The sequence below is a fragment of the Rhamphochromis longiceps genome, linkage group LG22, assembly GCF_057381845.1.
Source record: "Rhamphochromis longiceps isolate RC_006_pf linkage group LG22, R_longiceps_female_GT1.1, whole genome shotgun sequence".
Lineage (NCBI taxonomy): Eukaryota > Metazoa > Chordata > Actinopteri > Cichliformes > Cichlidae > Rhamphochromis > Rhamphochromis longiceps.
Genome location: NC_140577.1, coordinates 31764963 through 31781017, shown reverse-complemented (window position 1 = coordinate 31781017; position 16055 = coordinate 31764963).

The window sequence follows — 16055 nt, the reverse complement described above, 5'->3', positions numbered from 1 at the left end:
AAACAAAAACGGAGGGAGTGTGAGACAGATGATAGAAGTCGTCCATTAAGTGAGCGGAGCAGTCCTGGTGTGAATATTGCATTTCCGCATTTACCACAATTACAGGCCTGTTCACTGTTTCACTTCCTGCCGAGGGCAAAAATGGAAGAGAGGAGACACTCCTGTGGGACGATGAGAATATCACCCGCCCAGCCGGGGATGTGAGATACGGACACGCGCGCGCATCTTACTCAAGTTTAACGCCACTGCTGTCACGTCTTCGGTGTCTCTGTGGTTAAAGCGATCCTAATCTGCCTGCTGCGGGAGCTAAAAGACGCTTAGTCTGCTGTTGTGTCTAAGGCTCTGCGATTTAAGTGAAATAAAATTTGCTGTGGAGACTGAGACGCTGCGCTACTCGTCAGTCAAGTCGCGCTATTTTGACTGACAGAGTGAAACGATGTCGCTCTACGAGCTTTCCGAAGACTTTCAGGCTCCGAATTGGCCTCATTTGTGTCTGTCCATCTTTAACACTTGAGCAGATTTCTTCTGCTGCTGTGAAGGACAGTCTAGCAACGCTGACTCCCACGCAGGCATCGCATGCAAACAGACATGCAAGCACACATAATCAACCTTTCCACTGGCGCTGAAAAAAACAGGAGTGTCGGAGACACGGTCACGCAAGATCCAAATAATAGGCTGCACCACAGGAGACGGTTGGAGGCCGAAGGTCAATCAGATGACAACTCTGAGCTGCGATGGGCCAAACAAAACAAGCCCTCTGCTGTTCTTAATCTCACCTAATGACGTCTCTGTGGGCTGACAGCTCTAATCCCGACCTCACTTGTATCCCCTACTTTTGCTCTGCTGCCTGACAGAATGAATATTTCGTCCCATTAGTTCTCTCTAAGAGCATCATTGTTTCTCACATCTGTTTCACAGCCATGTTTATTTCTCATTTCCACTGCTGACGTGAAGTATGACTTCAATTCCAAAAAATACCAAAACACAAAGGCTCTGTGATGTTGCCTTCACTTTAAGGTTTCTTGCCTTGGTTTCATGCTCACAATCAGTCCAAATTCAATTCTGGAGAGACGGCTTTTCATACTCCAAGAATTTGTACTAAACGATGTAATCATCTTTTCTTTATTATCTCTGACCTTTCTGTTGCAGCTCACTTTTATCACTCTTACCTTCCTGTCACTGAAATCTTTTGATGACTTTAAAAAAATGATCTAAAAACTTGGTAAATGTGGAATCTGCTTAATATGTGCTTAAAAGTTAATATCAAACCAAAGCAGCCAAGCAGCCATCATTCATGTTATTACCCAGTTTTTTTTTTTTTGGGGGGGGGGGGGGGGGGGGGGGGGGGGCGGAGGGGGGAGCTGTGACACATCGAAAGGTCCTGTGTAATAAAAGATCTGCTGATATTGAGATGAGATATGTCGGGGACTGTCTGATTCAGCTCAGCGGCTGTACATTCACGACGCAGAAATTAATCAAGAGCAGCGCACTGGCAAAACGCAAAGGACAGACAGCGTGATTGGTCCATTTAGACTGGGCATGTGCGCCATTAATTTATGCCACATGCACAAGATTAGTTAATAGCCCCCGATAAAACAGGGACTATTTTACGGCCGTATTAGTCATCCACTAAAAGACATTGCATGAAATGAGGCGGGCAAACAAGAAATGCGGAAAATAAATTGTTATTAAGTGTGTTTGTTTTCGTCTATATGGTTCAATAAGACGAAGTCTGTCTCCTATCGGTTTGTGATTGAATGAGATCAAGTTGGCAATGGTCACAACTGTTTGGGGACAGGTTGCCTTCCATCAGACGACCTCTGCAATTGTCTAAAATTAACATGTTGAATAAACGCAGAGAAAGAGTACCGTCTCATGGATTTTGCCAGTGTTGGTGTATCAGATTAACTGACAACTGCTTCTGTGCCAGAAACTGCTGTTAATCAAATGGCCACTTGATGCTGTCTCCAAAAGTGGCCTAATCCTCCCCAAAACCTACATTACGCTACAGTCACACTAGAAAAAATGTTGGTTGGAGACCATTATTGTGATATTAGTGGATCAATTCGCAATAAATTTGTTGCCTTTCAGATGGTTGCTTTGAAGATGTCGTCCAGATATGCAGTTACTTGCAGCCAGTTGGCGTCTATGGTTTGTGATTGAATGGGATAAAGCTGTTTGGAGACATGTTGCCTCCCACCAAGCGACCTGTGCAATCACCTTGCAATCGAATGTGGTCACCCAGAAGCTGAAGGTGCTGCTCACTACAACTACTTGCAACTGAAAAAATTCAAACCAATCATCAACCAGGAATTCCCTCTAAACACCAGGAGATCCCATCCTTTTTTTCATTACTGAGCTGTAAGACATGAAGCATGAAGACACACCAATCAAATTTAACTGCTTCAACTTGAACATTTCCATTTTAGAATTGAATAGAATAGAATAGAATAGAATAGTGTTTTATTGTCACTGTTACAAGAACAATGAAAGGCAGTTTGGTATTTGGTATTTTCAGGTTTAAAGGGTGGGCTGACCCACAAGAAGCATACCCAGCTTTTTGACAATTTTTTGTACAAAATGTTGCATTCAGTACGATTAACTCATCTTAATTCACCAGGAAAGTCATTACTGAAGTCAAAGCAACTGCTTTCTACAGCCAGAGGGTGCAACCCGATTATTCATCTTTGATGAACATAAAGCAATAATTCTGTGTAAAAATGCAACTGATACATATTACATATATACATATACACATACACATATACATACATACACATACACATACACACACATACACATACATATATATATATATATATATATATATATATATATATATACTAGGGGTGCAACGATACACAAAATTCACGGTTCGGTTCGGTTCGATACTTTGGTGTCACGGTTCGATATTTTTTCGATACAAAAAAAATGTTCATGCATTTTTAATTTGTCATTTATTAAAATTATAAATATATATTTTAACTCAAAAGTACAGTTTTTAAATTTAACTCTAACCCTTGTGCGTGTTTTTTATTTTGACAGCGAATGCATATACATATACATACATATATATATATATATATATATATATATATATACACACACACACATATATTAGGGGTGCAACGATATTCGTATCGATATTGAACCGTTCGATACAGTGCTTTCGGTTCGGTACGCATATGTATCGAACAATACAACATTTGTAATTTATTTTATCAACTTTCCTTCTGACGATGCTGTCTGTGTGGAGCGCTCAGTGAATCTGCGTTCGACTACTCCGCCTAGGCTGCACTGTCGAGTGCAGATCCACTGAGCGCTCCACACAGACAGCATAGTCAGAAGGAAGAGCGCAGGGCAAGCTAGCGAGACAGAAGTTAAGCTCTCCTTGCAACATGGCAAATTGAACCTCCCCCAACCTCATTCAGATGTGGCGTTTGGAATTATTTTGGTTTTCATGTGACGTATGACCCTGAAGGTAAGCGTGTCATGGACTAAAGTAAAACAGTATGTTGGATGTGCCACACAATGCTCAATTACATGGGTGGGGGCTAGTGTGTTAGCGCAGTTAGCTCGTTAACGTGTTGGCGGTCTAGCCCCATGCACGGGGCTATCAGGGGTAGCTCGTTAATGGAGATTTGCTGTGTTGTGGCGTTAAGGTCATTTTAACGAGGTTAACCTGAAAGCACTAGTGGGAACACAACGAATATGACTGCACATTTACGCCGACATCATCCTAGTGCAAAGACAAAAACAACAAGCATGCATGCTACAAACTTTACCCGAGTCATTTAGACAGCCGTTAGCACATGATTCTCCTTATGGGGACCTGATATGTTTAATATGCTGCTGAGAATATAGCCCAGAAGAAGCAGATAGTATAGCTTTTATTTTGGAAAGAGCCATTTCTCTGTAATAAACTCTCTTTTCCAAAGATAAGTGATTCCTCAATCAGATACAGGGCTCGCAAAATCGCTAGCCCGACGTCCTGGGGCTAGCGATTTTTCCAGTCGGGCTACCAAAATCTATCTCTGCCCTGCCCGTCCGGCTATTGTAGGAAGGAAAAATATATGTCAATGCTTTTGCATTCTTTCGGAAATGTAGCTGGGTAATTATGTCATTGGCATCGGTGAGCCACTGTCAATATGTGACATATTGAAATCGCGTTTGAATTTGCGCTTGTTTTTTTGCTTTCACTTTGCAATCGCGTGAACTGCGTATAGAGAGCGACAGTACTGATTGGTGAGTGATGATAATTTGTGCACCAATTCCTCTGACATCGTCTTATCAATCGTTAGCTTACTATGCAAACATGACAAGTGAAATCTCCCGCAGCTTAAACATGTGAGACGTTGATCGCGCAGAGAATCGCTGAGCTTATGTGAGTGCCTGTGTAAAAGCAGCAGGATATATATTTTAGTTCTGCTGAGCCAAATAAGACAGGTCAGGGTGAAGAAGTGACAGCCAAAGAAAAGCTTACCGCAAAACGGAAAAGTTATGACAAATCAGACTATAAGGCAAAAAGAAAGTGCAGCTTTATGGTTTCATGGCCAAAATAATTTCTGTGGCTGCGATATGATGAGCTAAATAACCAGGGGTGCACATAAGTAGTCCGCAGGTGCACATTCGCTGTCAAAATAAAAAGCACGCACAGGGGTTAGGGTTAAATTTAAAAACTGTACTTTTGAGTTAAAATATATATTTATAATTTTAATAAATGACAAATTAAAAAGGCATGAACATTTTATTTTGTATCGAAAAAATATCGAACCGTGACACCAAAGGATCGAACCGAACTCGTATCGATATTGAACCGTTCGATACAGTGCTTTCGGTTCGGTACGCATATGTATCGAACAATACAAATCTTTTTATTTATTTTATCAACTTTTCTTCTGACGATGCTGTCTGTGTTGAGAGCTCAGTGGATCTGCGTTCGACTACTCCGCCTAGGCTGCACTGTCGAGTGCAGATCCACTGAGCGCAGTGCAAGCTAGCAAGACAGAAGCTACGCTCGTTGCAAGATGGCAAATTGAACCTCCCCCAACCTCATTCAGATCCGGCCTTTGGAACTATTTTGGTCTTCATGTGAAGTATGACCCTGAAGGTAAGCGCGTCATGGACAAAAGTAAAACAGTATGTTGGATGTGCCACGCAATGCTCAATTACATGGGTGGGAACTAGTGCGTTAGCGCAGTTTGCTCGTTAACGCGTTGACGCCGTCCAGCCCCTCACATGGGGCGATACGCGGTAGCTCATTAATGGAGATTTGCCGTGTTGTGGCGTTAACGTCATTTCAGATTAACGCTGACAGCACTAGTGGGAACAAAATTTACGCCGACATCACCCTAGTGCAAAGACAAGTGGAAGCAGACAAAAACAACAAGCACGCATGCTACAAACTTTACCTGAGTCATTTAGACAGCCGTTAGCACATGATTTTCCTTATGGGGACCTGATATGTTTAATATGCTGCTGAGAGTATACCCCAGAAGAAGAGTATAGTACATCTTTTATTTTGGAAAGAGCCATTTCTCTGTAATAAACTCTCTTTTCCAAATATACCCAAATAATTGACCATTAAGGAAAATGCTCATGTTATAAAATAAATGTATACCAATTAAATATATTTCATTAGATGAGATTCCTTTATATGTAACATTTTACAGTGTAACACATTCACCTAAATTAGTTTTTTTGTAAGTGTTTCTTAGAACAAAGGCAGGTTAAAGGCATTTCAAAGCCTCTTTAAAGATGCTAAGATTTCCACTGAGAGTGGCCAGAGGCATTAAAAATGAGTACATCAGAAGATCAGCTCAGGTTGAGCAGATGGAGACAAAGACATTGGACACAGTGGACAAAGGATGTTAAATATGGAGCTGCCAGGAAGAAGGGAAATACTAAGACCACAGAGAAGACTCATGGATGTTGTGAAGGAGGACATGCAGAGGACTGGTGTGACAGAGGAGGATGTTAGGGATAAGGTGAGGTGGAAACAGATGATCCACTGTGGTGACCCTAAAGGGGGCTGCAGAAAGAAGAAGAATACCTACACACTAATCATTTGTCATCGTCAAACTGTGCTCAGTTTTGACTGCTATCTCAGTGTTTTCTCACTCTGAGACTGACCATGTAGTCTGACTTATTGCTCCTTAATCAACTAACAAATGAGTCACCAAGAATATCCATAATTTAGACACAGCGTCTGCATCAGATTGCAAAGGCTGCTTTGACCAGATGCATTTGCATTATTAGTGACTGCAATCAGAAATCTTGGGAGAAACATTGTTAAAACGTTGCATTTGCTGCATTTACAGCTGCAGCATAACCATCACCTCTAATAGTTTTGTTATAGGGTAAATTAGGATCTAGTTAACCCAGTTTTTCCAATACTGCAACTGTACTGGAGAAGCCTCTGACTGGACAGCCAGTCGAAGCTGCTTAACAGCCACAAGTGAAGGACTTTACATTTTGCATTTCATGTAATTACCAGTCAGGTCTAAAAGCAGAAGACAGAGTCTTAATCGCTCATTGACAACAACATAGGCCGGATGTGGCAACTTCTGAGTAGTTCTTACTGTAAGATGTTTTAAGTTTGACATGACCAAAGCTCAAACCACACGCTGCAACTGGGAGCAACTAAAGCTGCTTGTGCTGCCGTGTCGTAGCCTGAGCCCGACCCGAGGGTGGAAGCAATAAATTACTCTCAAACTGAGGCTTTTTTTATGGACGAGAACTTTGTAATTTTGCTTCGAGGCATGTCATGAGCAAAGCATTTTTCTCTGCTACATTTTAAATTGCTTGCAGGTTCTTCATTCACGTCATTAACTGGACAGCTGCGATTATAATCAAATAATTGGTCCCGCAACAGTTTTTTTTGGTTGTTTATTTGGTTTATTTTGTCGACTTCAGCTCCTTGAACTTCTGCCTCTCTTGTCCTTGTTGCACAAAGAATTTCCTTTTCTTTTTCTCCAAATGCAATCTTTTCAGAAAGTCAGACACCCATATTTTGAGCTGAACAATTCTGAGTGCCTTTTGAAGGTTGTTGGGGTGTAGAGTCAATAATACAAAATTGTAGGTCTAATGTGCCAAAGAGGATGAAAAGCAATTTTTATTCATTGATTTTATTCATCAGAGTCTGATTACAAGTCTTTGGGAACATTACTGCCTTTGTGAAACAAGTCATATGAAGCATCTTGTGGTTCCAGGGTAAATTAAATTAAGTGATGTCGCTTGGGTCAGTGTCATGTTGGAGCAAAAGACTACACACACAGACACACACACACACCAAAAACCCCCTCCTGTCATAATTCGGTACATTATTATAAACAGGAAAATGCATAGACTTCTGTCAAATAGCTGCGCCGTCACTGCCTGCATGGGTGCCTGCTGTCTCAACCCCTCCACCGCCCCATCATCCACCAGCAGGCACAGGGAGGATAGTTTCCTTTCAAATGTAGCAAATTTATGGGGAAATATGGACTCTGCTGATGTAATAAATGAATCATTTAGAACGAGAAGTGTCTGACTGAAGCACAGATATTTTTTAAAAAGTTACGTTAGCCTTCTGGCAACGATCTGCCGGACACAGGCGCCACCGGGCCCTCTGACCACCACCAGTAGGCAAACATGGGGTTAGTATCTTGCCCAAGGATATTTGGCATGCAGCCAGGATGCAGCCTGGGATCGAACCACCGACCGTCTGATTAGTGGCTGACCTGCTCTGCCACCTGAGCTACAGCCACCCCAGATTTATCGCAGATTTTAACACCAATCCAATACAAAGAATTGTACTGAAGTATTGACCCCATTGTGCTAGTACCGATCCAATACCAATACCAACTTTGGCATCCATACTATCGACATTTGGATTGATCATCCCACCTTTACTAGCTAGCTAACAAGTTGCATTCATAAGCTGTATGAGTGCAAAGCACAGATAAACATCAGCATATTGGCTAATTAGGACTAAGTAGGGGACTAATATATAACACACAGCAAGCCATTATTTTATTTCAATTATGCATCAACATTGATCCCAGACCTAAGAGACACTGACTAGAACACCCCCAGGACACATGTCAATTAACAAGGTAACTTCCCCCCACTAGTGGGCTGCAAATATGCTTTTTAACACTGTAAAGTTGGACACAGTGTTTTTGCAACTTTAGTGTTTCAGTGTTGTCTGACTATTTTCCCCTCCAGTGGGTGTGGTTTCCAGAGCATAGATGAGATTTCCACTGTCTATTACAGTAAATCCAATGTCCAATCCACAAACACATGCTAGTAAGTTCTGCCGTTGCACATTGGCAACCTCAACCAAACACACCTGAGCCTTTCCCTCAGCTCTCTCAGGTATATCTGAGGATATTTTAAATATTCACTTCTTCTGTTACATTCAGAGGTCAATAGATTCACTTCTCCAGGAATGGGGAATTTTGGAACTGCTGCCAGCACACCAAATAACACTTCTGGATGGCTCCAGCTTCCCGGTGAGCTTCCAGTAAAAGAAACTGGTGGTACCAGCCGCTTTCCAGTTCACACATGCACACAGTCACAGAGTGTCAAACCACAACACACTCACATTGCCAGGAAGGGGTCAAATTAATGGCTGACTTTGCAGCTCTTGGGCAGACACTCAGACACACATATGCACAGGCAAACGCACACACTTGTACTTGCTCGCGTGCACACGCACACACATACACAACCACACAAAATAATTCCATTTCTCCCCCTTTCACCGCCCTTCCGCTCAGTGCCACTCTGCTTTTTTTCCTTGTTCTCTCTCTAATTTGCATAATGTACTCGCTCCTTCTGAAGCTCAGGGTACACACACACACACACACACACACACACACACACACACACACACACACACACACACACACACACACAGATGGCACCACTGGCTTCAGACACAGTGCAGAGTGGGGAATGTGAGGGGAACGAAGGGACGAGGAGGAGAATGTTCTGGTAAAATAAACACACACACACGCAATAATACCATAATTATCCTGGGCACTGGCCTTGGCACTAACCTGGGGAAAACCCTGATGTGCCAACTCACTGCACCCAGTGACCTATCTCAGCCAGCTGGAGAGGAACACACTGGCATGCATACGTAGACGTATACATACAGCATGCACGGGCCCATTCATGCAAAAACATTCATGCATACACAAAGTACACAAAGCCAGCAGTGCAGACAGGCTAAGTAAACTCATCATCATCTCTTCTGTTCTGTTTAATCACTCTTGCCTTTTCATTTGTGCATTTAATTATTCGATTTACTTATTTTGGTTTTCGGAGGGGGTCAGATCACGTCTGTTTTGTTGGACTAAGTTATCCTTGTAAAGCTCTGGGCCTGATTATCCTGTGATGAGTCACCCAGGGGTGGGTCAGAGGGAGAGAGAGAGAGAGGGAGGTGAATTCAGTGCACAAGAACCCAACAACCAGGCCACTAGTTACATAGCTATAAACAGAGGGAGAGCGCGCACAGAGAAATGGGCCTTGAAAGGCATCAATCCCTAGCTCAGGCATGGGAGAGCTCAAGTAGAATGAGGACAAATCACACCACACACACACACACACACACACACACACACAGACAGACAGCCATCATTTAACCTGCTTCCTTTTCTTCTTGTTTATCAAAGCTGTGCAAGATGGGCTCTCTGGCTACCGAGAGCCACCGTTCCCGACGCGATTCTCACCAAGCGGTACATGTCGGGTCACATCATTTACTTGCTAATGTAGTCAGTAATCACAGAAAGAGAGAGAGAGGGAGGAAAATAACAAAAACAACAGGCTGTCGAGGACAGATCTGCAGCCGGCAGGCTTTGTTGATGCCACAAGAGCTGCGGTCGTTTCGGATAAAGTTGCATAACATCTCCCTCATACGGGAAAGAGGAGGAGGGGGGGTGACATTTAGAAATGGCCAGATAGATGGGGGGTGACAAACACATGTTGACACACAAAAAGCCATGCAAGCTTTCCCACTTTTCACTCAAGTTGCTCTAATAAGTTAATTTTCAGGAAAGTTGAGGCATTTATGATAAAAAAAACAAACTAATACTTATATAGCCTACACTTTAGCAAAGAGTTTCGAACTTGAGTGGGTTTTCTTGTACACTTCCTACACATGTATACCGTATATATGCACAAACATATGCAAACACCCACAAGATTGTGGAACAATTGCATTCAAGTTTCTCTTATTTGACTTGATAGACTCGCAGCACTCACAAATTTCTGTGCCTCGCCGTCACTCTTCAAGCCTTTTTTACTTGAGGGGGGTTCTTCTGTTTTACTCAAATATAATTTCCTGCAGGAGCACTCACATTTCTGGTCAAGTTATACCTGCCAAAGTAATATTTGCTCTGTTTGAGCAGAATATTTCAGAAGGCCATCCACTTATGCGCATGAACACACACACACACACACACACACACACACACACACACACACACACACACACACACACACACACACACAAGCGCACATATCTGCTGAGCCTGATTCAACAGGACTGGTCGGTGTTCTCACAGCGCTAACTGTCGCCACAGTGAGAGGTCAAACAGAAACAGTAGCACAACTTATATAAGTCACAATAACAGGCGCAGGGGGGAAAGAGGGTGAGGGGAGCGTGGGTGTGTAAATGTGTGTGCGAGCAGAGAGAGGAACAGCTGATTTTATGCTAGCTTCTCTACAACTTCTTCAGTAACCCAGGGAAGCTGTCATTTTTCACACCAAGACTCATATTGCTTCTTTCATAAGTGACAGTTACATCATATTTTATCTTCAGAAATTTAGTAGCTAACAAAAGCATGGAACAGAACATTAATAATGAGATTTTTAAAACAGAAGTGCATATTGGAAATGCTAGCGGCACTAGAAGCTAGATAGCTAGATAGCTAGCTTGACAGCTAGTTAGCTTGCTTATCCGGTTGTTCAGTCTGACGTCACTAGCCGTGTCTGGACCTAAACTCCGCTGCAGGTCCATATATCAAACGATCACTATGGCATTACTGAGAGTTGAAAAACTGTCTAAAGTCTTTCATCTTTAATAAAATGATCAGCGTTCTGCTCTACCAGGTGTAACAATTGAGTTTAGCATCCAGGCATCCATGAAAACGGAATTTATGACATTTAACGGAGTTAGAAGTTAGCAGGGAGTTAGCTCGCTAGCTTCTATCTAAATACAATATAGCATGTCCTGACTGCGGGGTTTTGGAAACAAATTAAAACGTACAGCTCTGTTATCACTTCCAGCATAAATGAAGACAGAAAACTAAAAAGCAGTGACGTTTGTAGGGTTACTGAAGTTGGGCTAGCTGGTATATGATGATGTGCTACGTGACCGCTAGCAACACAGCTATGTTAGCATAATATAAACAAGCTAACTTTTTTTCCCACTCGATAAAAGTTAACGTGAGTGTTCTCGGTGATCAGGAACAAATGTAATCGCATGGCAGGATGCTGTAAAAGGACCAAACTTCAGCCAGGAGAACAACTGAGATAATCCATCCATAATACGAGGTTAGTCATTCATATACTGCTGCATGGGCTGGGTTGTAGTTACATCCTAAGGTTTTAAAAACTGAGCTTAAATAAATGATTAGCGGTAATAAAAGCCGAGGGAGGTCAACAGTGATCACTGACTGTTTTAGGAGCTTTTTGAGATCAAATAGAAGAAAATACATAACATTAAACATGTTAACAACACAAAAGCCATATTAAACGCAGGCTACTTTAGGCCCGGAAGTAGGATTCGTTGCGTCATCACTGAACAACCGGATTAGCATTAATCTGTAATTCACCATGATATTAAATGAGTGCTAATTATGGTTAGCTAAAGCAAGCTTAAAGAATATACCTATAGAAAGCAAATAATGTTTATTTCAGCTATACAGACAGTTATTTTAATGGTTCAGTCACACTAAAGAAAAGATAGACGCCAATTTTGCAACTACAAAAAATCATTAATGTCCACTAACAATACTGAATTTTTTCTGCATTCAGTAACCAATTGCAAGTCCCCCAGCAGTTGAGCAGTCAACACCCTCAACCTCTGGACAACCACTTTTGCAAAATGATTGCACGGGTCATCTGTTGGGTTGCAACCTGTCTCCAAATAATTGCAGTGCAACTCAGACTGAGTGCAATCACTTTCAGACAGTCAAATTTGTAAAATGGCTTACCAACACATTGGAATTAATCTGAGTCAGTCTGTCCATGAATTAGTTAAATTGCTATTGTGGAGCAATTACGTCACCTTTATGAGGATTTTCAGTTTAAGATCTATAAGGTAATATCTGGACGTAGTTACTGTGAATTTCTGTGTGCGCAGATGGCAACAGATTTGAAATTTACACCAGTTTATTGCAATTAATCACTATTACATGTAAATGCTAACTTTACCACATTCCATCACAAACGTAAAGACTTATTCTGTCTTATTGCTTTTTTCTCGACATCTTAAAAGTTGCTTTAAAGACAGCGAGTAGTCGCAGCTCTGGACGCCGTCTTTTAAGTAACCACTTCAAGGGCAACAAAATTGTAAGACCAATGGACATGGTTGTTGGTCATCCAATGGTCTCCAAACACAGTTTTCCCTGCTGTGACTGTAGCATAATGTAGGTTTCCACTTTTGGAGACAGCATCAAGTGGCCATTTGATTAACTGCAGGTCCCAGTCTTTCTGCAATGGCCTCATTTGTCAGGCTCTGAAGTCGTTCCTTGGCTTCCACTTCCACTTCCACAAAGTTAATCAGTTAATCTAGCATGCTAACACTGGCAAATTCCACTAAACGTTACTCTTTGTCCACGATTATTCAGCACCTACTCCATCACGGCCTGCTCCCGAACATTTATTTGGGAAAGACATGAAAAGGAGCATTAGCGTTAGCGGTCTATATGCTTTCTTGGTTCCGCCAACAGCGACCATAAAAGCATACAGAGCTTTCATGGTTGCTGTTGTTGTTCCAAAATCACCAAAGTCAAACATGCTATAAATCTCTTCTGGGTTTTTTTTTTGGTGATTGCAGTTTGGCTCAAACACAAACACAAGTCTAAACAAACAGCAAAGACTTAAATACTTTTAATTTCTGTCCCGCTTTAATGCCAGATTTTCACTCGCGTGTTACCCAGAGAAAAACTGCCATGTCACCAGACTGGCTGAGCTGTTCGCCTAAAAGGCAAACAAAAGATTATATACTCCATTACAAAAAAGTCATGAGACTGTAGAGGATGCAGCATCTAGTATAGTGAGGGTGAGGATAGGATACAAGTTCGTACTGACGAAGGACAGAAGGACAGCAGAGGGGTAGAAACGCAGAGGTATGCAGGAGAAAGGAAAGAGCAAGAGATTTTCTATAAGCTTAAGATAAAGAGGTCATGCTGCTCGTTTCTGGGTCAGCTCACATTAAACAGGCAGCAGCACGGAGCTACCGTGGTCCTCGGCCCCGTGGAGGCGCAGCGGTGCGGACGTGCTTCCACCGACTGTGACCGCACATTAGGCACTCACTTTGAGCTGTACAGGCACCGCTCAAGGCGTCAACACATAAAGCTGCCCTTTCTTCTAATCCGCAGCATATAGAGGCGCACACACAGAAGTACATCCAAGAGCCTGGCAGCTAGTGGTGGAGTTTGTGTGTGCCGACTGGCATTAATGTTAACCTAAACTCTGATCAGTGACAGTCCCTGGAACGCTGCTGAAGGCATAAACACTGGAAGGTAATGGACACACACAAACACACATGCAGGACATGGTATGGAATACATATGAGACTGAAATGATGTGCAGTTACTGAGCTGTCAGCGGGGCACACGAAGCTTATTTTTATGTCACATTCCTACGGTTGTTTATGCTAGGACTGATCTGGGAAGCGTGATGGAACTCAGGCTTTTAGACTCCGGTGGTAAAAATTTAGCCCAGCTTCGGCTGATCCTCGGCAGATGACAGTCACACAGGAAAGAACAGCACGTCCCTGCCAAATCGCACCATTTAGCTAGCTGCTAGTGGTTTAAAGGAGTATTTCAGCAAGCAGATGGTATTAAAGTAAGACACCTCAGAGATGGATTTCAGAAAGAATGCTCAAAATCAAAGACAGAGAAACAGAAGTGTTGCACTTTTTAGTCAGCGTGGGCCAATCTCCACTGTTCAGTCCTACAGTTCGCTTCTCTTTTGTTTAGCTATCCTTCACTGGAAAAATAAATCTTTTCCTTAATCACTGAACATGTTGCTAGTCATGTAAAATCACAGGCAATAGAAAATATACTGCAGCCTATGACACTTTTCCCACTAAATGCACATAATTCATAGGGCAGGAATGGTCGAATGCAAAGCAAGGTCAAAGTTCAACAATCCCTGTGGCCCATAAACTGGTGAATCATCAGTAAGGTCTGCAACCTGTTGCTTTTTAAGTACAAAGAAAGGGTATAAGGACATAATGCAAAAAGAAAATCAATGCTACACTCAGACTAGGGAAAACAGTGGTTAGAGGCCGTAGCACAACCAAAATTACTGCAACCGTGTGCAGTGAACTTGCAATCTTGCCTTTGAAATATTTGCTTCAAAGATGGGGATCACGGCTGTGACCAATCACAGTCATTCGGCGTCTTCAGATGGCTTTGTTGCGTCAATCTGCAATAAAACAGGACCGTCAGTCTGCAGCTGAATAGCGTCTGGTTGGCAATTATATGCAATGTTTGTGATAACACAGCGATGAACTGTGATAAATCATCAAAAATTGCAAATCTAAATAAACATAAATTCACATGAACTCAGTCTATAGATCTGAAACTAAAATTCCTCCACAACAGCAACATAGTTGCCACAGGACACTGATTTACCTACATCAGGTGACCCGTGCAATTAAAAGTGGTTGTCCACACTAGTTGTAATCAGCCTCTACGAGCGGAAAAAATTTCAATGCAACCACCCAGTCGCAAAGCAGTTGCTGTCCTATTTTTACTCCAGTGTGGCTGAGCCATTGTGCAGCCCATTGCTGCTTCCGCCATTGCAAACTGCCACCTGCATTGTGCAGAAAAGCAAACTGAAAGTGACAGTCTGCATTCAAATAAAAGTAGTGACGCCACCAGCAAAGACATTTATAGCCTAGCTCTTCATATAAATCAAATTTTGCTCCACAAAAGTGAATTTCTAATGACTTGTTCACTTTGAGCAGTCTAAGCGTTAAAAGCAACGAGACTTGTTGCCTTGTTCTGCGATTTGTTCTTCATGACACATGCAGTGGGAACAAGTCTGCATCCCTACGACCCGGCTCATTAGAGTTGGATTTGTGCAAAAATGATCTACAGCCTCACCTCCACAGCCACAGAACATATATTACAAGGATGAAAACACGAGTAACACTTTATAGTAACTGTTAGTTTATTCAATCATCCAGAGACAGCAACAATGTTACAATAACCAACCAGCTGTTTAACTCAAATACTACTACCACTTATTAACAGCCATTATAAAGTGCTGCGACGTGTTTCACTGAGCTGTGCATCAAACTCATTGGTCTGAATGAACTTCCTGTCATAAAGCTGGATCTGTCAACATGTGAGCTCATTAAGGCCAAGAATACACCCACGACACCTTTAGGACCTTCGAAATAGCACTTCAACCTAACAAGACAAAGGTCCTCTCCTTCCACTCGCTGCATTCATGATCTTCACCAGCGACGGCGTTGGCTCAGTTGTTATGGAGATGGAGCTGCTGAAGCTCAAGCTCAGCAGCTACCGAACAAGGGTAAGGGTTAAGTTTGAGTTCCCTGGAAACAGATTGCAACGCAGACCTGGAGTCGGATGTTTTCTCAAACTTCTATTTCCACGGCTTTCATGCCGAGCTGTTGTTTTGGAGACTTCTCCTTCTGTCGGCTTGTCAGACCTTGAATTGGGCTGAGGTAAGTTCGCAGCACCTCCCCACGATGCGGGTTAATGCGGGTGAGTTTTTTACATTCAGGCTCTGTTTACTGCTAATTTCACATGGTTAAACCAAAGATTTTAAAAGGCACAACTAACCTTTTGTCGCCTCCTGAA